Source organism: Pelodiscus sinensis, chromosome 2, assembly GCF_049634645.1.
Source record: "Pelodiscus sinensis isolate JC-2024 chromosome 2, ASM4963464v1, whole genome shotgun sequence".
Classification (NCBI taxonomy): domain Eukaryota; kingdom Metazoa; phylum Chordata; order Testudines; family Trionychidae; genus Pelodiscus; species Pelodiscus sinensis.
Genome location: NC_134712.1, coordinates 163,873,786 through 163,895,274, shown reverse-complemented (window position 1 = coordinate 163,895,274; position 21,489 = coordinate 163,873,786). Strand labels below are relative to the sequence as shown.

The 21,489-nt window shown below is 45.5% G+C and overlaps 2 long non-coding RNA genes across 6 annotated transcripts in view; one reads left to right on the top strand and one right to left on the bottom strand.

Moving 5' to 3' along the window:
- LOC142827259 (uncharacterized) overlaps nt 1–15,204 on the top strand; it is a 46,616-nt gene extending 31,412 nt beyond the window's left edge. For 2 of the 5 annotated variants that reach the window (XR_012901863.1, XR_012901862.1), the window contains exons 2-5: nt 9,705–9,803; nt 12,687–12,782; nt 13,207–13,338; nt 15,067–15,204. This is a non-coding gene — a long non-coding RNA (uncharacterized LOC142827259). The remainder of the gene's footprint in view (nt 1–9,704; nt 9,804–12,686; nt 12,783–13,206; nt 13,339–15,066) is intronic. The other 3 variants (XR_012901864.1, XR_012901861.1, XR_012901865.1) reach the window with 2 other exon arrangements.
- A 3,427-nt stretch (nt 15,205–18,631) lies between these two features.
- Nucleotides 18,632–21,489, bottom strand: part of LOC142827258 (uncharacterized) — a 51,260-nt gene continuing 48,402 nt past the window's right edge. Inside the window, exon 5 of the long non-coding RNA XR_012901859.1 lies at nt 18,632–21,259. This is a non-coding gene — a long non-coding RNA (uncharacterized LOC142827258). The remainder of the gene's footprint in view (nt 21,260–21,489) is intronic.

The following is a 21,489-nucleotide window of genomic DNA, read 5'->3' as shown; positions in this document are numbered from 1 at the left end:
TAACGGGAGAGTTACATTGTGTACACTAAATGCAGCTCTTCCAGTTACAGAGTTTAGGGTTGCCTACCCTCCCTATTACCCTGGAGTCTCCCAGAAATACAGATTAATTTTTAATGAAAAATTGTCATGTGATGAAACCTCTTTATTTTGCATAGAGCTCCTTTAAATACCTATGAATACTGTCTATCTGCAGAGAGACAGCAGCTATTTTGTTGTTGCCATTTCTGCAGCCTGTTAGAAAGGAAGCACATTTAGCTCTCTCCAGGAAGTATTGTCCATTCTGTTTTTGCAACCAAATACATCAAACCAAAATTGGCAATTCTGATAAAGTTAAACTGATGTAAGCTGCCTTACATCGACCTATCTCTGTAGTGCAGAGCTACACTTAGACACTTTAAAAAATGAGATTTAAAGAAGGATCTGAAGAAGGATCTTAACACATGGGTTTATCTTAAGTTATTGACAAAGTGGATTAAACTAAACCAAATTAAGTTCCTCATAATTCTGAATTATGGCAACAAAGGGATTTAAACATTCAATTAATGTTCAAACATACATCTTTACTAAATTCAGATTAGCTTTCCTTGATGTCCCTCTGTCCACAAGTGCCTTGGCTCCTAAATTAGTTGCATCTTCCAACACCCACATACCTTTAAAAATCTGACCAGGTCACATACGTAGAATTCAGAATTGAATACAGAACTCCAGACCCTGATAAGTGACTAAGGGCATTACTGTGATCTTAGATGGAATTTATTAAGGTCAATATTTTACTGCCTGATTTTGTTAAGTCAAAGGTGTATGTTCCCACTTTGCAAGAGAATTCGATGCTGTTCAAAGTAGGTTGCAGTAGTGCATGCCCAGCTGGGAGGCTGCTGTCGACTTTGAGAGCGATGTATTGTGGGAAACTGTATGTGCCCCTTTGCATTCTGGGTTAAGTTCCTGGTGGACACCGGGACCAAAACTGTGCTCTGGTGGTTCTGGGAATACGTCATCAGCATCCCATAATGTACTCATCTAGGGTAAGAAACGAGGAGTAACAGTAGTTCGGAATAGGAAGCCTAGTCCGAACTACCTAGTCCGTGCCGCGTGTAGCCATGCGGCACGGAGTCCGCACTGGCGGACATTTAAAAATGGCGGCGCCCGGTGAGATGCAAATGAAGCCCGGGAAATTCAAATCCCGGGCTTCATTTGCAACTCCAGTTGCCTACATTACCACCCTAGTTCGAACTAGGGTGGTAGTGTAGACATACCCCTACTCACTTCACCTTTGCCTTATTGTAACAGTAAACAGTCTTTTTGTACCCTTTCTTAACTGTCTACCGGTGCAGACACTATAGCAGTGGACCCCAGGGTGGAACTTTCTGCACATCAAATAATTGTGATAATGACGCTAACCATTGTGTGACTTACGCTGGAGTATATTCAGAGCATATTAAGTGTCTACCAAAATCTGACGAATCACAGAAGGCCATAAACATGCTCCTATGTGAAGCACTTCAGTTGACCAACTTGCAAATGCCAACAGCATTCGATCCCCCGGACACAAGTGGAATGCCAGTTCTGTTGCCCACAGACAAGGACAGAGTGGTGGGACCACATGAGCAGTGGCTGCAAAACTTCCATATGTGCAAGGCCGCTTTCACTGAAGTTTGTAATTGCTTTTTCCCACCCTGAGATGCAAGAATACCAGAATGAGACCCACTCTGACAGTGGAGAAGCGTGTAGCAATTGCCTTCTGCAAGTTTGCAATGCCAGATAGCTACTAGTCAGTTGGGAATCAATTCACTGTGGGAAAATCTATACAGGCAGTCCCCGGGTTACATGGATCCGACTTACATCAGATCCCTACTTACAAACGGGGTGAGGCAACCCCGCACTAGCTGCTTCCCCCCAGCAGACCAGGGAGACGCAAAGCTAGCACCCCTCCCAGCAGACCAGGGAGACGGGGAGCGGCTTTTCTCAGCAGACACCTCAGCTTGAGAATAAAGGACTGAGGGAAGTGAGGTGTGGGAGAATAAAACTGAGCTCTGGAGAAATGTTTGGCTAGTTTCCCCTACAATATGTACCAGTTCCGACTTACATACAAATTCAACTTAAGAACAAACCTACAGTCCCTATCTTGTACGTAACCCGGGGACTGCCTGTAGTGGGGGCTATTGTGATTCAAGTGGCCAAGGCAATTAATACCCTCTTACCGCAGAGGGAAGTCATTCTTCAAAATGTGAAGGACACAGTGAAGGGCTTTGCCAAGTTGGGGGTTCCCCAACTATGGTGGGGTGACAGATGGAATACACATCCCTATCTTGGACCCCAACCACCTTGCCGAGGAGAACATACACTGCAAAGAGTACTTCTCGCAGGTGCTGCAGGCGCTGGTGGATCACAATGGCCTTTTCACTGACATCAATGTGGGATGGTGTGGAAAGGTGCACGATGCATGAATCTTTAGGCACTCCTGTCTTTTCACAAAGCTGCAAGCTGGAACTTTCTTCACAGACTGGAAAATTAACATTGGGAGCACACAAATGGAAAAGAAAAGGAGTTTGCGGGGGAGAGAGATAGGGGGAATCAGTGGCGTGGAAAGGAAAATCTTTTGCTCCAGGATGCAGCACAGCAGGTTGAGGCTTCCCTTCACCTCACATTTCCTTCAGCCCTGCTTTCTAGGGCCCCTGGGAGAGCTGTCTATGGACCCGGGAAATGAGGGAATGTTGCTCCACAATGACTGGAGGGGAACCTCTGGAGGAACACATCCTGGAAAGCCGCCATAGACAATATCAACCTCTCCTGGTTTCTCAGTTCCTAGTCCCTGCATGCTCTCTTGTCCTCATATTCAGTGCGCATCTTCTCTGGGAGCATGCTCCTTCATTCCCCTAATCACTCGTTGTCCAAGCAGGTGTTTTGCATCTGCTCTTTGAACATTTCATCCCTTGTCTGTTTTCACCCGTGGAATTGCACCAGATGGACAGCTGGCGGAGTTGGGGGTGTGCACAGCAAGCTTCCTGCTGTACTGAAAAGTTAAGGGCAGACTTTTCCAGAGATTTATGGAGCCTAAATCCCAATCTGTTAACATACAATGAAGGTCTCTCTAAAGACACTAGGGATGTGTTCTGTGCAAGGCTTCAGTTATGCTTTTAAGTGTCCACTATGCAGCAGGTACACAACAGAGTTCTTAGGGGAGGAGTTGGACTCGGTTTGTTGGCAAGCATGGTAAGGGACATGCCAGGGCATGTTCCTGCAGGTGGGAGGGGGGTCCGGTTCTGCTGGCTGGGCACAGTAGCGGCTCATGCAGCTGCCCTCTGTGTCTGGCATACACCATTTCCCGGGAGAGTGCTACTTTCCCATCCACAGGAGCCTGCAGGCAGGAGGGGGACAGGATCTGGTCACGCTGGCTGGGAAGGGCGGTGGCTCATGCAGCTGCCATCTGTGTCCAGCACACCCTGCTTTTCAAGAGAGTGGTACTGTGCCATCCTGCAGAAGGCGGCAGGTGGAAGAGCAGGAGGAAGGAAGGGGGTGCCAGAGGTTGAAGCCATGCTTCCCTGGGGTTGGGCAAATGGAGGTTAGCAGCAAAGGCAGCAGCTAATAGCTTCCCCTTTCATCTAGGCTGCCATGCAAGATAACAGTCTTTTTCGAATCACAGAGTGATAAGGAGCTGATGCTGACAATGTGGCCAGAAACCTGGGCCTTATGCTGCAATGCTTTGTGCTGCAGTGATGGTAGACCACTTACTGCTGGCTTGGCGTGGGAAGGGGTCTGACAGCGGAGGCCTCCCCAGAAACCTTGTGAGAAGGATTAAAGAGTTCCCCTATGACAGGTTCATGGAGATGTGCAGGGAGGATTCTGGCTCCATCTCCAGATACATAAACAAGCTGTTCCTGATCCCCTGCACTGAGTAGTTATAGAGAATGCCACAGATCACCACCTCACACTCATTTTCCTTAACCCACTTGTACCAAATATATATATATATATATATATATATATATATATATATATATATATATATATTAAACTCACCAGAAGTGCCTCCCCAAAATCAATGCCCAACTGAAATGTCCTGGGGGAAGGGAATTGTTTCTAAAGTAATGAAAAGTTCTTGGCTCTCGGCAAAACTGGTTTCCCCAGTTGCCTGCTGCGTATTCTCCCCCTCACCTTCCTCATCTACGCTGTCCTCCGTGCCACTGACCAAGACTGGCGGAGTGTCTTAGGAGGAATTCGCAGTCTGACTTGAGAGAGTGATTCTCCCTCTCCCTACCCCTCCCCGAGAATTGCATGCAGCTAGTCTTAAAGCAACATGTTTGTAGTGATGCTGCAGATCGTCCATTTGCCCTCTTTGCTTTTTGGGAGGACAATCTCAGCTCCTTTATTTTAATGAAGTGATCTTTTACACCCAAAATCACTTTTTAAATGTCTGGGCCACCCAAGGTCTACCCCCATCCCTTTCCTGAGATCCCACCCCTTCCTTGAGGCCCTGCCCTCTCCATTCTCCTCCTCTCCATCACTTGCTATTCCCAGCCCTTACTCACTGGGCTGAGACAGGAGGTGCGGGCTCTGGGGTGGGAATGAGGGATTTGGGTGTGGAAAGGGGTGAGAGGTGCAAGCTCTGGGAGGGAATTTGGATGCGTTTCATGAGGCATACCGGAGCGGTCGACAAAGGCTTCCCTTGTCGACCGCGCCATGTCTAGACTGCTGCGCTGTGCCGGATCAAGCTGATCGTCGGCACTGCGTGGCTGCCATTTTTATTTTAATGAAGCTGAGTAAACTACTTTACATGGCTCCGTTATGTAGTCTAGACATACCCCAGGAGTGCATTAGAGTTGCAAATCATGGCCAAGGTGGTTTCTCCAGCACGTCCTTCTGTGTTTGGACACAATATTGTAGATGAGACCCTGCCTCAGTTTCCCCTCTCCCAGGGTATAAACAAGCCAAAGTAAGCTTCCTAGTATTATAGAGCACTCTCTTCAGAGAGTCTCATTTAATAGAAAAGGATAATGAGAAAATATAAATAAAAGTTTCAGTTACCTACTCCACCAGACACTGTTCACCCAAAGGTTAATCCATTTTATGTCTCACCCCTCTAGACCTAGTGCACTCTCAGGCTGGATTTCTTGCCTGAAGCTTGGGACTCCTCACTCCTGTTTCGGCTATTCATTGGTTGTCCCCTGAATTCATTTGGTTCCCAGAAGCAGGCAAGTGCACTTCCTGGATATTCCACTAAGCCCCCCTGACAGTCAAATACTACAGAGACAGTTCTTTAAGTTGTTAATATTCATACCAAGACCATAGGTTCACAACAACTGATTTAAGAGAAAAGATATGTTCTCTGAGAGATTTCACTCTTTTGAGTGCTACGTCTAGCTTTATTCAATCAGGTAGTTTTGCCACTTTGTTACTGTACATTAAATTACTTGACATTTTACACAGAATCATGAGATGATGTGTCATTCCATGACAGGATAACCATCACATTCTTGTTTTACTGCCATAAACAAACAATTGGGCCAGGGATTTAAATTCTTCTCAGGGTATCTTGGCAACTCTTCTGTCTGTGAGATCAGGTGTTAATAACTAAGACAATGCAAAACTCAGAGGCTTTGACTCATAGGGGTTTGTATGAACCTTTAGATAAATTCTAATTTCAGTTACAGTAATTTGCTAGTGATTCATGAGTCAGTCTTAGCACTAAGTCCACACACAAAAAATGAACATGTATGATACAGATCATATTAACTATAAAGGAGAAAGTTTAGTGAAGTGGACTGACTCGAGTCCATGAGGATGTCTGGCTCAGTCAGGTGTACAGTTTCAAACACCCTTGGAGCTGCGTTAGTTATGAATTTCCTTTTGAAATGACTGACTCATGAATCACTAGCAAATTACTGTCTGCCTATGAGTAGGCATCAAATGTGTGGGATGTGAAACTAGTAAAAAAGGAGCAGAGGGAATGAAGGAAATCACCTCGTAACTGAGCTCAAAGGACAGTTATGTGAGGAAACTTCATTTTCCCAAGTATATCCTTCCAGTGAATGAAAATGTAACTTCACTTGCATTTTTTTTCTGTAAACAAAATATAATCTCTTAGGGTATGTCTAAACTACATGGCTCTGTCGACGGAGCCATGTAGATTTGTTTGTTTGGCAAAGGGAAATGAAGCCGTGACTTAAATAATTGCGGCTTCATTTAAATTTAAATGGCTGTCGCGCTGAGCAGACAAACAGCTGATCAGCGTGCTAGTCTGGACGCTCCCGCGCCAACATGAAAGCCCTTTATCGACCACCCCGGTAAACCACATCCTACGAGGCATAATGGGGAGGTCTATAAAGGGCTTTCAGGTTGGCGCGGGAGCGTCCAGACTAGCGCAGTGAGCCGACAAACAGCTCATCAGCTGTTTGTTGGCTCAGCGTGGCAGCCATTTAAATTTTAATGAAGCCGTGATTATTTAAATTGCGGCTTCATTTCCCTTTGCCGATCAGCCTAATCTACATGGCTCCGTCGATGGAGCCATGTAGTTTAGACACATCCTTAGAGTAAATCATAGCAAGAACATAAGAACATGCTATACCACATTAGATCAATGAACACTCTAGTCTAGTATCATGACCCAGAAAGTGGCCAGTGCCACAAGAAAGCACAAGAAGTCCTGCACTGGACAGGTATGGAAGAAAATCTTTATAAAAAAGGTTCCTTCCTAATTCCCATCTATTAAAAGTTAATGCCCTGAAGCATGAGAGTTTACATCCCTTATAAACATTGTTTTGATCTTTCTAATCTAACTGCCAAGAATCACAATTTCCATCTAAATGACCAATATTTTTTTATAATTCTGTTAAACTCATGCTCTCAACTAAATCTTGTGCTACTGAGACCTGTAGCCTAATTGTGGACTGAGTCAAATAGTACTTCCTTTAGTCAGTTTTTAAATTGCTGCCTTTCCATTTCATTGATTGTTCCCTTCTTCTTGTATTATACGCAATGATAATTAGAAGCCACAATCTTCCTTCTCTGTATCACTCAGGGTACGTCTAGACTACATGCCTCTGGCGACAGAAGCATGTAGATTAGGCTACCTGGCATAGGAAAATGAAGCGTCAATTTAAATAATCGCTGCTTCATTTACATTTAAATGGCTGCCGCGCTGAGCCGATCAGCTGTTTGTCGGCTCAGTGCGGTAGTCTGGACGCTCTGCGGTCGACATCAAAGGCATTTGTCAACCTCCCAGGTAAACCTCATCTCAGGAGGCATATCTGGGAGGTTAACAAATGCCTTTGATGTCGACAGTGGAGCATCCAGACTACCGCGCTGAGCCGAGAAACAGCTGATTGGCTCAGCGCAGCAGCCATTTAAATTTAAATGAAGTGGTGATTATTTAAATCGACGCTTCATTTTCCTATGCCTACAACCCTAATCTACATGGCATTGTCACCCTCATTGTTTTATATACATTTATTATGCCTACTTTTATTCACCTTGAAAGCAATTGCCCCATAATTGTCACTCTCTCTTTATATGGGTGGTTTCCCCTGCCTCTGTTCTCATCAGTCTCTGCCCACCTTTCCATTTCTCCTATTGCATTCATTAACACATTAAAATCAACATTATATGCTGAGATTAAACTAATTTAAACATGTAACCAAATGTATATTCCTTTTGTGCAACAATCAAAACATCTGTATTAAGATTATATTCAGTCACATCTTAGCTTTCTACATACAACGAATGATATTATCAGCATTAAGGTGGTAGTCTGTCTAAAATTGGTTGTGATAATTAGAAGTCTGATTCCATTGGGAAGAGTATTCAGATTTCCAGGCGTGAAAGTAGATGCCGGAACTTACCAGTGCACTCTGCTCAAGGCCCAGCAGCTCTGGGCACCTGGAAGGGGCATGGCCTCAGGCAGAAAAGGTAGGGTTGGAGGCAAGCCCACTCCCCCCCCCCTCACAGCCAAGGTTTTAGCTATGAGCTCCAGAGCTGCAGCAGTGGAAGCTGGGAGAGCTGGGGCTCCTGCAGCAATTTGAAGGACCCAGGCTCCATCTGCTGCGGCAGTAGCTGGGAGCCCCGGGGCCCTTTTAAATCACTGGGCACTAGGGCAGCTGCTCCTTTTCTTCCCCTCCTATTGCAGCCATGCTGGTAGGGTCCAATGTTGGGGGCAAAAGGGGCAACAAAGTGCTGACACAGCAGAGCTGCTGGACCCCACCTCACTGGCAGGGCTGCCGATAGGGAGGGGAGCAAAAAGTGGGCAGTGTGGGGCTGGTCTGATGGTTGGTTCTTACCCACACCAGCCCACTTTCATCGCTGTAGATTTCTTTTTATTCTGTACTTTTTACTTATTCTGAGTCTTGACCTTAAATAGTATTTAGCACAATGCCTTCCCTATAAAAATAAACGATAGTGTGTGCACTGTAGATCAAATACAGAATGTTATTAGAGAGATTACTGAGGAGAGTTCTTACAATAGTCACAAAGTAGTTCTCAAGTGGTCATTATTTACTCAGGGATCCTGACTATCTGGATCTAAATTTCCCTTATCCTGCCCTATCAATGGCATTATTGCTTTACTAAGGGCTCAACTGTTCTACATGAAAAACAAATACAACACTGTACTTATATATTCAAAACAATATTTCAGCAGAGACTTCCACGACCTTTTACTTTATATATTTACTATTATATCAACCATTTTATTTCATGCTGAATTTTATACATTGTAAAACACTTCCTTAAACTTCAGGCAGGGAGTATAGAAGAGATGAATTGTTCCAGTGTCATTATAGGCTAATTTAGGAAAAAATTAAGAGTCCATTGGATAGGGTGGTAGCCTAAAATGCAAATCTCATTTCAACTCTCTTCGCTGTAAGGCTACATCTACCAAGTGTACCATAGTTCGAAATAAGATACGCAATTTGAGCTATGCAAATTGTGTATCTTATTTCAATATTATTTCAAAATAGCTTATTTTGTAATTTGGTGCTGTCTACACAATGCCAAATTTCTAAATAACCTGCTATTCCGAAACATCCCTTACTCTCGTGGAATGAAGTTCACAGGGACATTGGAATAGCAAGCCCGTTATATTTCAAAATAACAGGCTTGCTGCAAAGATACGGGAAAGCTATTTTGGAATACTCAGGTATCCTGAAATAGCGCTGCAGTGTAGACGTAGCCTAACAGACTTTCTGTGTTGCCTTGCGTGAGCCACTTAGTCGCTCTGATTATGAACTGTAAAATGTTGATGTGACATACTCCTACCTCCCAGAGGTGCTGCATGGATGAGTACATTAAATCATGTAAGGTGCTAAGATACTATGGTATTAAGAAGCTATGTACATAGATAAGATACATTTAGGGAAACAGAATTAATGAGAATAGGTAATTAATATCCCACAGAAACCATGTCTCCGCAATGTCACCGTGAGTTGCTTTACTTATTCATTCTTTCTGTTGCCAGATGGAATTGGGAGACAAAGCCTGATTCCACTGAAATCTATGGCAAAACTCTGTACTGGAACTAGGATTTAGATTTCTGCATTTAAGAGGATTTAAGTATGGTTTGTAGTAGATTATGAAATCTAGCCTGATGGCTATTAAGTAAGGTCACTGTCCTGTTACATGTCTGGGCTTTTCCTTTCTGGAGTAAATTGGGTAGATTGCCATTCCCAGCCTGCATGCAAAAGGTTAAAATGTTTGTTTTTAATATACATGCACAGAAACCATCCTACTTTGCCCAAGAAGCTGGATCATGTTTAAGAGGAAAGTGGGAACCTCAGAACGGAAATTCTTCTTGTCCTTGTCAAGTGCAGCATGAGGTATGATACTATATTCCTCAAGGAGGTGTGCCAGAGACCAGTGACAGGCCCAAACTTGATCAGCTTCTATGTTTTTAACATCTCAATAGTCTTATAAATCAAAAAGATTAAAAAAAAAAACCTGCAAAGAAATAAGCTTAACAGCTCATGAAAAACCCTGGAGCTCTGGTATGAGCACAGAAAATTAACTCTTTCTCCACTCTAAAGCATAAGACGCAACTCCACTTAAAGACGTTATCAGAACTATATTTAAGTATTTAAAAATTGTTTAGGGCTGGCTAGTGTCCAGGAAGTAAGCACCACTCCCCACAAGTTTCCAGTTTTACATCACTTTTTATGTAATTAAGGCACCTTCATCTTTTTGCTTCCTGTTTATTTGTGGATGCTTATTATCTTAGAGTTCCCCCTTTAAATTTAGCAGCTCCTTAGGAATTTGCCTCATCACCATCTTTTGCAACTATTTCATAGTCTCCAGGCTTTCCTCAGACTGGTGATCTATGCTATCATCAAACTTGGGAGCTGAGAAATCCTTTGCTACACATAGAAGCATTGGTCGCTCAAGCTCGGCAGTCACACTTCTCGTTCCTTTAAGTAATTGGGAGGGGCAAACACGGAGTGGCAGATGAGGAGCAAGTGGAATAATTTCCTTCTGACAGAAAGGTCAAAGTCAGGAGGACAGGTTTAGTTGATTGGTAAAGTGACTGCTGCAAATACTCAGTATTAATTGAACATGTTGGGACTCTAATTGCTTACATCAGCATAGGCCCACCGACAAGGGAGGAAAAGTGGGCAACTGTCCTCGGGCTAGGCAATTCAAAGGACTGCAGGGCTCCCAGCTGCTGCTATTGTGGTAATGGAGATAAACAGAGTCTTGGACCCTTTAATTGCTGTTGGAACCCCAGGCAGCACAATCTGGACAGCACAGAAGGGCATGGTATGGTCCAGGCGGCACTGAAGGCCAGCTGCTCCAGCCATTCCCCTTCCACCCAAGGCTCCGTCCCTTGCAGGAACACATTGTTGCCCCTGCTCTACCTTGCCGAGGGATCCGGTGAATCTGTTGGCTTGCCTGCATTGGCGTAACTCCACTGATTTCAAGAGGGGATGGGACCTGAGAAAGTTTCACTATTAAGATGTGGCATGCCTTAGCAAAAAAGTTTGAGAAGCCCTGCTCTGTGGAAGACAAAGGGCAAGTCTACACAATGGGGCAGTGTTGATTAATTTACACAACTTTAGCTACATGAATACTATAGCTGTAGTTAACATACCTTAAGCTGAGTTGCAGCAGGCTCTCTACTGTGGGGGGTCGATAGGAGAAACTCACCTGTCGACTTCCATTACACTTTTTATTCTGGTGGAGTACCGGAGTTGACAAAAGAGTGACCTACAGTTGATTTGGCAGCTCTTCTCTAGACCTTTAAATCGATCCCCCAGTAAGTGTAGAAATACCCTAAGTTGTTGTAGAAAATATTTGTAATTCCTCCCCCTGAAGACGAAATGGTAGCGCTCTTCCCTCTGAGGCAGCACTGAACCAAGGAAGCTTTGTTACAGGCACTCAGGGTCCTGAAAGTTAAATCTACGTTGCCAACCCTTGCTATTTTATGTGGGATGTAGTGATAAAGCAAAGTTACTCATGTTGGTGCAGTAACTGTTGTTCTTTGAGATATGTGTTCCCATGGGTGCTCCACTGTAGGTGCTGGGCTTGCCCCGGCATCACAGGACAGAGATTTTTCACAGCAGTAGTCTGGCCGGACCACGCATGCGTGGGGAGCGTCTCGCAGCATTCGTGCCCTTTTGCGCTGCCCGGTCTAGTTTGAACCAGTTTCTCATGCCCGCCTCAGTATCTGGAAAATAAAACGGACACAGACTCCAAAGCAGGGAGGTGGGCGGGTAGTGAAGCACCCACGGGGAAACACATCTCGAAGAACGACAGTTACTGCACCAAGGTGAGTAACTTCGCTTTCTTCTTCGAGTGATATTCCTGTGGGTGCTCTACTGTAGGTGTCTGCACAGCAGTATCCCCCCATCCCGTAGCATGGAAGTAGGTTGGATTCGGAGCCTCTATCGATTGGCAGATGAAAGAACTGCCGCTGTTACGGATTTATCCGGCAGCCATCTATGCTGTACAGCGTGATAGGATGCCCACGTGGCTGCCCTACAGACGTCTGCAAGGGGAACACCTCTCAGGAAGGCAGTGGAAGCTGAAATGACTCTAGTGGAGTGCGCTTTAGGGCTCTCGGGAAGCAGTATTCCCCAAATAGAGTAGTAATGGGTTATGCATGACACAATTAAGTTAGCCACTCTTTGAGCAGAAATGGGTTCGTCCTTGGAACGTTTTGTTAGGGACAGGAGAAGCCTGTCTGTCTTTCTAAAGGGCTTGGTACAGTCAATATAAAAGGCTAGAGCTCTACGCACATCTAGGGTATGGAGAGCCACCTCTTTAGCAGAAGCATGTGGCTTAGGGCAGTATGAAGGCAATATGATGGGCTCGTTAATATGGAAATCGGAACAGACCTTAGGTATAAAGGCTGGGTGATGCCTGAGGACAACACAGTCCCGCTGGAAGCTGGTATATGGGGGTACCGTCATCAACGCTGATAACTCACTGACTCTGCGGGCAGAGGTGATCACAAGCAGAAAAAACAGCTTCTGGGTCAGGAGCTGAAGAGGTATTGTAGCCAACAGTTTGAATGGTGGGGCCGTAAAGGTCCGTAGTACCAAGTCCAGGTCCTAGAGCAAAGGGGGTGTGTACAAAGGCGGGTTCAGATTTGTTAGGCCCTTGATGAACCTCTTTGTGAGGAGATGCGCAAATATTGACAACCTCTCTATAGGTTGTTGGAAAGCCGCTATTGCCGTGAGATGTACTTTCAGGGATGTTTGTTGTAGGTCTATCATATAGTTGAGAATGGTATGGATAGGAGTAACTAGTGGGTTCATAAGACGGTCTGAGCACCAGGCGGTAAACCTCGTCCATTTCGCCAGGTATGTATTTTTTGTATTACATCGCCTACTATGTATGAGAATGTTTTTGACACTCTCAGAGCTTAAGGCTTCAGAAGTGCTCAGCCAGCTAGGTACCACGTTGTGAGGTACATTGTGTGAAGCTGTGGGTGGAGAAAGCAGCCATGGTTCTGGGTGAGGAGTGTCAGAAACAGTGGTAGCTGGTCAGATGGGTAGTGGGACAGTTGCAATAGTAGAGGGAACTAGTGCTGCTTCGCCCATGCTGGAGCTATCAATATCACTGTGGCCCGGTCTATCTTGATTTTCTGCAGCACTCTTGGAATGAGTGGTATAGGGGGAAAGGCATATATCAAGGGGCCGCTCCAGCTGATGAGGAATGTGTCCCCCAAAGAGTGGCGTCCGAGACCTGCCCTGGAACAGTAGCGGTGACATTTCTTGTTGTAAGTTGCAAACAGGTCGATGAGCAGCGTGCCCCATCGGTAAAAGAGGGAGTGGAGGACTCCTTGGTGAAGCTCCCATTCGTGATCTGGTGCGAAGTTCCTGCTGAGGGAATCTGCTGCAACGTTGTTGATGCCAGGTAAGTATGATGCAACAAGAGTGATGCCGTTGGTGATGCACCAATTCCAGAGTCAGACCTCCTCTACATATAGGGATCGTGAGCGTGCTCCGCCCTGTCGACTGATGTAGTACATTGTGGCTATATTGTCTGTTAGGATCTTTACTGTGGAGTTGCATATGTGGTCAGGAAAATGCTTGCAAGCATTGGCGACGGCTCTGAGCTCCAGAAGATTTATATGGAGTAATGTTTCTTGGGGTGTCCAGAGCCCTATATTGAGGCTTCTCTCATATGTGCGCCCCAGCCCAGCAGGGAGGTATCTGTCATAATCTGGCATCATGGTAGCTGCTGGCGGAAGGGTACTCCTGACAGCAAATTCTTTTGTTTAGTCCACCAGGAAGGTAATGACATTGGGAGGTATCGCCACAATCCTCGTCAGGGATGGTATGATTGTGCACGGTGGCTAGCCAATGTTGGAGGGTGTGAAAGTATAGTCTAGCATGCGCGACCATGAAAGTAGTTGTGGCCATATGGCCCATTAGCTTGAGGGATAAGAGTACTAGAATCCTGTGATTCAAGTATCTATTAGCAGTTGTATTGAATGAAACCTGGCCACAGGTAGGAATGCTCTTGCCGCCTTGGGAGTCCAGCCTCGCCCCAATGAACTCTAGGTCTTGGGTGGGAAACAATGCTGATTTATCCTCATTCATTAGTAGGCCGAGAGATTGGAAAGTCTGTCTGATGATGGATAGCATCCTGCCTACCTGCAAAGACGATCGGCCCTTTGAGACAGTTGTCTAGGTAGGGGAATATGATAACCCCGCTGAGATGGAGATGAGCGGCGATGACTGGGAGCACTTTTGTGAACACTCAGGGAGCAGCTGAAAGTCCAAATAGAAGGACTTTGTATTGATAGCGATTTTCGTCAACAACAAATCTGAGAAACCGCCTGTGAGAGGGGTGGATTGTACCATGGAAATATGCATCTTGGAGGTCGAGAGCAACAAACCAGTCGTTCTGATCTAAGGCTGGGATAATTGATGCCAGGGTTACCATTTTGAAACGCTGTTTTCGAAGATATTTGTTTAGTTGCCTGAGATCCAAAATAGGTCTCCAATCCCCTGTTTTCTTCTGAATCAGGAAATAGTGGGAATAGAACCCTTTCCCTCTGAATTCGTGTGGCACTCTTGCTACCGCGCCAATCTGCAGCAGATGATTTATTTCGGCCATGAGCAGATCTTTGTGAGAGGGGTCCCTGAAAAAGGTTTTGGGGAGGTTGTAGGTGGGATACACAGGAAGGGTATGGCATAACTGCTTCTGATTATCTCTAGCACCCATCTGTCACTGGTGATATTTGTCCAGTGCTCGTAAAATGAGCATAGACGATGGTGAAACAGCGGGATGGTAACCAGTAAGACTGGTTGAGTGCTCTCGACCAAGCAGTCAAACCTGCTGCCTGGTACTGGGTTGGTTTTGTGGATGGTTATTCTGATTCCAACGTCTCAGAGGCCTCTGCCATTGATGGGAGTTATCTAAGGGCTGGTGCTGTTGTTGCCATAGCTGCCTTGGATGGTAGTAATCATAGCATCTCTGGAATGGCATGAATTGTCGTTTCCTATATGGCGGAGTGTACATACCAAGTGTTCTCAGTGTGGACCTGGTATCTTTGCTGGAGTGTAGTAGTGTATCCATCTTCTCTGCAAAAAGGTTATCTTTCTCGAAGGGTAAATCTTCTACCTTTGATTGCAGGTCCCTAAGAACTGCTGCTGCCTGCAGGAATGAGGCCCTTCACATGACAACTGCAGTGGCAGTGGCCCTGGCTGCAGTATCTGCTACATCAGCTGCTATCTGCAAGCTGGCCCTGGTGGCAGCGTAAACCCTCCTGAACAACAGCCTTCAGAATGGGTCTCTTAGATTCAGGTAGAGACTCCATGAGGGTAGTCAGTTTTGAGTAGTTGTCAAAATTGTGGTTGGATAAATGTACCAAGTAGTTGGCTATTTGGAGAAGAAGTGTACACCTTCCTTCCAAATAAATCCAGCCTCTTTGAATCTTTGTCTGATGTTTGGCTTCTATACTGTGGTGCCCTTGCTCTTTGTTGCGCTGCGTCAACCACTAAGGAGTTGGGGAGCGGGTGGGCGAATAAGAATTCTGACCCCTGGTGGGGGGAGGGGACGACAAAATATTTCTTGTCCGCCAATATTGCCTCATCCAAGGGGATAGCCAGTTTAGGAGTATGAAATGGCTCAAGATTCTTGAAGAGACGGTGGTGTTTCCCCTTGATTTCAGTGAGCTGAATCTCCTGAGAGAAAGATTGTCAGGGGGAGAGGAGTCACCTGGTATAACTAACTCATACGGTGAGGATGACGTTGGACTGGTACGTTGTCTCAGGCTGTTGCATTTCCTCTAGTAAGGGCTGTTCTTCCTCGATGTGAGGATGGGGAGGGAGTGGGGACCTTGAGCCATGACCCTAACTGGATGGGTCGGTCGCTGGTGAATATCTCAGGGTATGTCTACACTACAGCACTAATTCGAACTAACTTAATTCGAATTAGTTAATTTGAACTAAGATAATTCGAACTAGTGCATCTAGACCTAAAACTAGTTCTTCTTCACAAAGCAAATAGTCAACCCGTGGAACTCCTTGCTGCAGGAGGCTGTGAAGGCTAGAACTAGAACAGAGTTTAAAGAGAAGTTAGATAAATTCATGGAGGTTGGGTCCATGGAGTGGTATTTTCCAGGGGGTAGAAATGGTGTCCCTGGCCTATGTTTGTGGAAGGCTGGAGATGGATGGCATGAGACAAATGGCTTGGTCATTGTCTTCGGTCCATCCCCTCCAGGGTCCCTAGGGTTGGCCGCTGTCGGCAGACAGGCTACAGGGTTAGATGGACCTTTGGTCTGACCCAGTACGGCCATTCTAAGCTCAGGGCTCAGCGTCGGGGGTCTCACTGGACCACCCTGATTTTCATGCAAACCTGCTCCTGGGTGGCCAGGCTGGCAGCTATCCTGCCCTAGACGGCCTCTTTCCTGTGCCTAGTGCGGAGGTCGTGGATGAGGTCCACGATCTCCGCACTAGACCAGGTGGGCGCCCACCTCTTGCGGACCTGGGCAGGCTCCCGGGAGCCGCCAGCCTGGTCCAGGGAAGAGGCAGAGGGCTGGGTGGCAGCGGGTGGCTGGTTCGTGCCGTGCCAGGTGCAGGGTCTGCTGGCTGGGTGCTGGCAGGCTTGTATCTGGCACTGGCACTGTAGCCAGACCGTTCCCCTTTAAGGGCTCCGGGGCCGGGAGGGGGGCAGACGAGTTTCCCTGGTGGTGCCCAGAGTGGTCACCAGGGAAAGCTGGGGAGGGCTAGCCTCCCACTAGTTTGAATTAAGTGGCTACACAGCCCTTAATTCGAACTACTTAATTCAAACTAGGCATTAGTCCTCGTAGAATGAGGTTTACCTAGTTCGAATTAAGCGCTCCGCTAGTTCAAATTAAGTTCAAACTAGCGGTTTGCCTGTGCAGCGCCTATCAAAGTTAATGCGAACTAACGTCTGTTAGATCGAATTAACTTTGTCGTGTAGACATACCCTCAGAGAGGAGTCGTGAGTCCTAGATCTAGGATGTGATCTGGATGAGCAGTGATAGGAGTGGTAGTATGGCGAATGGGTTCTGTAGTACGTGCGGCTATCATACGGGTCCCAATAATAATAGAAGGAATGAGATGGCAAGCGCTCGTAGCGATGAGACCTGCTATAAGACCGCCTGTAGGAGTGGTTCAGTGAATGTGGTGACAATGAGGGAGAGTAGGACCTCTGTGGTAATGGAGAAGAGGAGGTGGAAAATTGGTTATGATAATACCGTTCCCTTTGATAATGATGCTCCCTTGGTGGTGTTAGGAATGGAGATGGTAGGCGTTTGCAGGAGGAGAATCTCCTAGGTGGTGACCATCTAGGTGACTAAGGTGGCGAGGAGGGTTCTGGAGAAAACATTGGAGAAGGGGAGCATGGAGATGGGCTCCACTCTTGTGGTGTCTTGGTTGTAGCCTACCTAGGTTGCGTGCATCTCGGTGTCGATGTCGGTGCTGGATCATCAGACCTAGTAGGTGGGGTTGCAGTCACCGGTGCCGCTTGCGGTGCTGGCAAACTCGGTACTCACAGGCAGTCTGGTCTTCCGGGCGACTCGGCATCACAGTCGGTGCCACGTGAGGTTCTGGGGAGGGGGGGTCGGTGCCGCCATTAAGAGTCGGTGCTGGCAGTGCGGCCATGGCTCGAGCAGAGCTTGTCGGTGCCGATGTGCCGCAAGCAGAGCTTGACTGTTCCTTAGACGTCAGTGCCGATAGATGGCGTGTGGTCGGCACCGAAGAGCCAGATTTTGACAGTGCTGTGGGCATCGTAGACATGCCTCAAGTGCCCGGTTTACTGCCAACGCTCAATCTGCCGTGCGAAGTAGCTGGCAGAGAGTGGGTCGGAGATGGCTTACTCTTTCTTGGCGGGGCAGCAGTTGGAGAGGAAGCCCTTCATTTTTGTGGCTCTCTTGATGGCCGTGGGTGGAGGCAGGTCCTTGAGGCTGAAGAGCCTGATCGAACAGGATCATCCTGAGCCTCATCTCCCTGTCGCGTCTTGCTCTAGCTGTAAGCTTAGAGCAGTGAGAGCATTTTTGTGGCACATGGCCCTCCCCTAAACAATGAATACAAGAGGAGTGGCCCATCTGAGGTGGGCATGGCCTCACGGCAGGCCCCACATTTTTTGAATCCTGGTGAACTAGGCATTGTTCTAATCTAACTTCAAGTGTACTTAACTAACTTTAAACTTTTTTTTTTTTTTTTTAACAGAGAGAAGGTAGAGAGTAAACAGGGAAGATAACTGAAACTTAGCAAGTAAGGGCAGTTAAAAACTTATGCTAACTACTTTAAACTGTAACTCTTAACTTTATTTTTTTTTTAACAAGCAGGAACGGAAAGGAGAAGGGTAAGTATAAACTGGGTTTGAACAAGAAACAAGCTTGAATTCCTCACAAACAGAAGAGATCCAAGGAGAGAAGCTTCCTGGCTGTGTCTACACTGGCATGAATTTCCGGAAATGCTTAAAACAGAATACTATTCCATTTTCAGTTTTTCCGGAAAAGGAGCGTCTACATTGGCAGGCTGCTTTTCCGGGAAAGCCCTTTTTCCGGAAAAGCGTCTGTGGCCAATGTAGACGCGCTTTTCCGGAAAAGAGTCCCGATCGCCATTTTCGCGATCGGGGCTTTTTTCCGGAAAAGACTACTGGGCTGTCTACACTGGCCCTTTTCCGGAACAGTGTTCCGGAATAAGGACTTACGCCCAAGCGGGAGCAGAATAGTTTTTCCGGAATAGCGGCTGATTTTGTACAGTAGAGCATCGTTGCTTTTCTGGAAATTCAAGGGCCAGTGTAGACAGCTCGCAGCTTATTCTGGAAAAGCGGCTGATTTTCCGGAATAAGTGGCCCAGTGTAGACACAGCCCCTGTGTCTGCAGCCTGAGGCAGTTCAGAAGAACTGGTTCAGACCGGACCGGGCAGCACGAAAGGGAACAAATGCCGTGAGAAGCTCCTCGCGCATGCGCGGACCAGCCGGATTATTGCTGCAAAAAATCTCTGTCCTGCGGCGCCGGGGCAAGCCGAGCACCTACAGTGGAGCACCCACAGGGACATCACTCAAAGAAGAACTGTTGTTTTTGTAAAAGTCCCAGCTCCTGTATCAAGTAATTCTGTGACAATCTCGGCTTATATTAAAAGTACATTTCTAACTCCTTTGATTACAATAAAAAGATGGGAAAATGTGGCTCCTAAAAAAAGGCTGAAAACTGTAAAGGAAAAACCCCCTCAAAAATTCGTTTTTTAAAATCTCATGGGTTTTGGAAGGGAACCTGACACGATTTTTGAATATTTGTGATCAGCACTGCTCAAAATATAAAACCAAACTAGCAAACATGTGGGCAGAGATCACACGCCACTTTTTGCTGGGATAGAGGTATACATCTTGGTATCCTGGAATAATTATTTTCTGCTCCATTTAATTTCCTTCACTTTGAAATGAGTTTTATTCTATATACTCCTATCTAAAAAAATTGTTATTTAGAGTTCCTGGTGCAGAGTGTCAGCTACCTTTTCTCTTCAGAGGTAAAGAGAGCCTTATACGTATCAGGCAAAATGGTTCTCTTGAAACTACACTGCTGAAAAAGTAGAATTTGGCAGAGAGTCCATAAAATACTTTGCGATACTTCAAGATGAAAGGTCCTATTAAATGGAAGGAATTATTATTAAGTTGTGAGCTACAGCAGAAAATCTATGAGAACTTGGAAGGAACCCTGAGAGAAAAGTTTTATTAAACAAGATCAAACTAGCCAATTGAGAGAAGTTGTGTGTGTGTGGAGGTGGGGGGACGGACAACAGAAATGTAATTCCTGTGGCACGATGCCAATGCCAGTCTTGTTGGTGCATGTAAAAATAAATCCCTGTTTTCTTCACCTTCCAGCTAAAAAATTAAGTTTTTATAAGACACACATTTCTTCCATTATGACTAATCAGTTGTTCTGGAGACTGATTCTATAGAATTGGCTCCTACAAATTATGCTCAGCATCTCACAAGATTGGACAACTTTTAAAATGGTTCCTAGCCTATCGCTTTGCATTTATTGTGGTATGTACATATTGTTTACACTTATCTGATTAAGTGAATTAATTTAAAAAAAAGTCAATGGGTTAGACACTTGAGATTTATTTTATCTTGGGCTGTAAGAGTGGGTGGAGACAACATGCTAATATCAGAGAGGCTTATCTCATACTATACCCCTGCTGGATTTCACACCTTCCTGCCCACAGCTTGGAAACAGTGGATACATGTCCACTGTATTGGCCCCTCTCTGAATCTACAATCTTGTTTTCCAGAATCTCAGTCACTGTTTTAATTAACAGCATTAGCAGTAGAATATTCGACCAAGATTGGGGGAGCCCCACTGTGCTAGGTCCTTGTACATACAGGGTACATCTAAACTACACCTCTCTGTTGGCAGAGAGATGTAGATTAGGCACGTTAAAATTGCTAATGAAGCAGGGATTTAAATATCCCGCACTTCATTAGCATAAACATGGCCACCGCTTTTTTTTGAAACGGAGCTTTTTTCGAAAAAACAAAAACCCGGCAGTCTAAACGCGGATCTGTTGAAAAATAAACCCTTTTATAGGCCTGTCTGTCTTTCAGCATCAAAGGGCAGAAATGCCTCCTGTAGTTATGCTAGCACTGGACACTTTAAATAGCAGCCTGCACTGTGCTGCAGAGTTAATGTTTTCCCTCTCGCTGCTTTTGTCTCCTTCAGTAATATAAATGCCAAATGCAGTGAGCTGTTCTTTTAGCTGGAGTTTCTCTTTTTAGTAGTATCTTCAGCATATGAAACCTTTTGTTTGTTCAATGAAACATCCAGCCAAACTCTCTTCACCCTTCTTCTCTTAAAAAGTGTAAACAACCAACAGTCACTTAACAGCCAGGGGATAATCCTCGGTACATGCATCTCAAATAATAGTACAGAAATTCTGGAATAATTTATTTTACTCATATCATTGGACTCACATAATATTTAGAATAAGGTTCCCGTAAAGGAGCTTAGACTCTCACCATGGAGGGAGGTCTCTGGCAACTGCTGGCCAGAAGGAACTACAAAATTATGAAGGCGGGTGAGGGGGAGAAAATGCTCAGCCTTACCAGGAAGCTTCTTACTGCAGAATTTTTTACTTCAAACTTAGAACAATACCACTATATTGTTTTATAATTCCTATCAGAATTATAAAGTTGAATAAAAAACCAAACTATTTCCCTGAATAAAATCATCACAGAAATCTCTTTGTCCACCTGACTGATGCCTCTCCACAACACAGGGGCATTTGTTCTTCATAGAGAAGAAAATTTCCAAAGCTGGAAGTTTTGCTCTGACTTCTTCTGGACACAAATCCTAGAATGGTAGAGTAAGCAAAAGAGAAGTAGGAAAAGAAACCATTACTGTGAAGAGGGGAAATTGGTTCTGAAACAATGAGAAGTCCCATTTAATTATTCGTTATATTCAGTTGTTATCCTTCAGCTATAAAAAAAGAGGTGTAGGCCTGTTGCTTAAGAGAACTCACACTTATTGGCAGCTTTAGGGTGACAATATATGGGGCAATGGTCAACCAAAAGAAATTATGA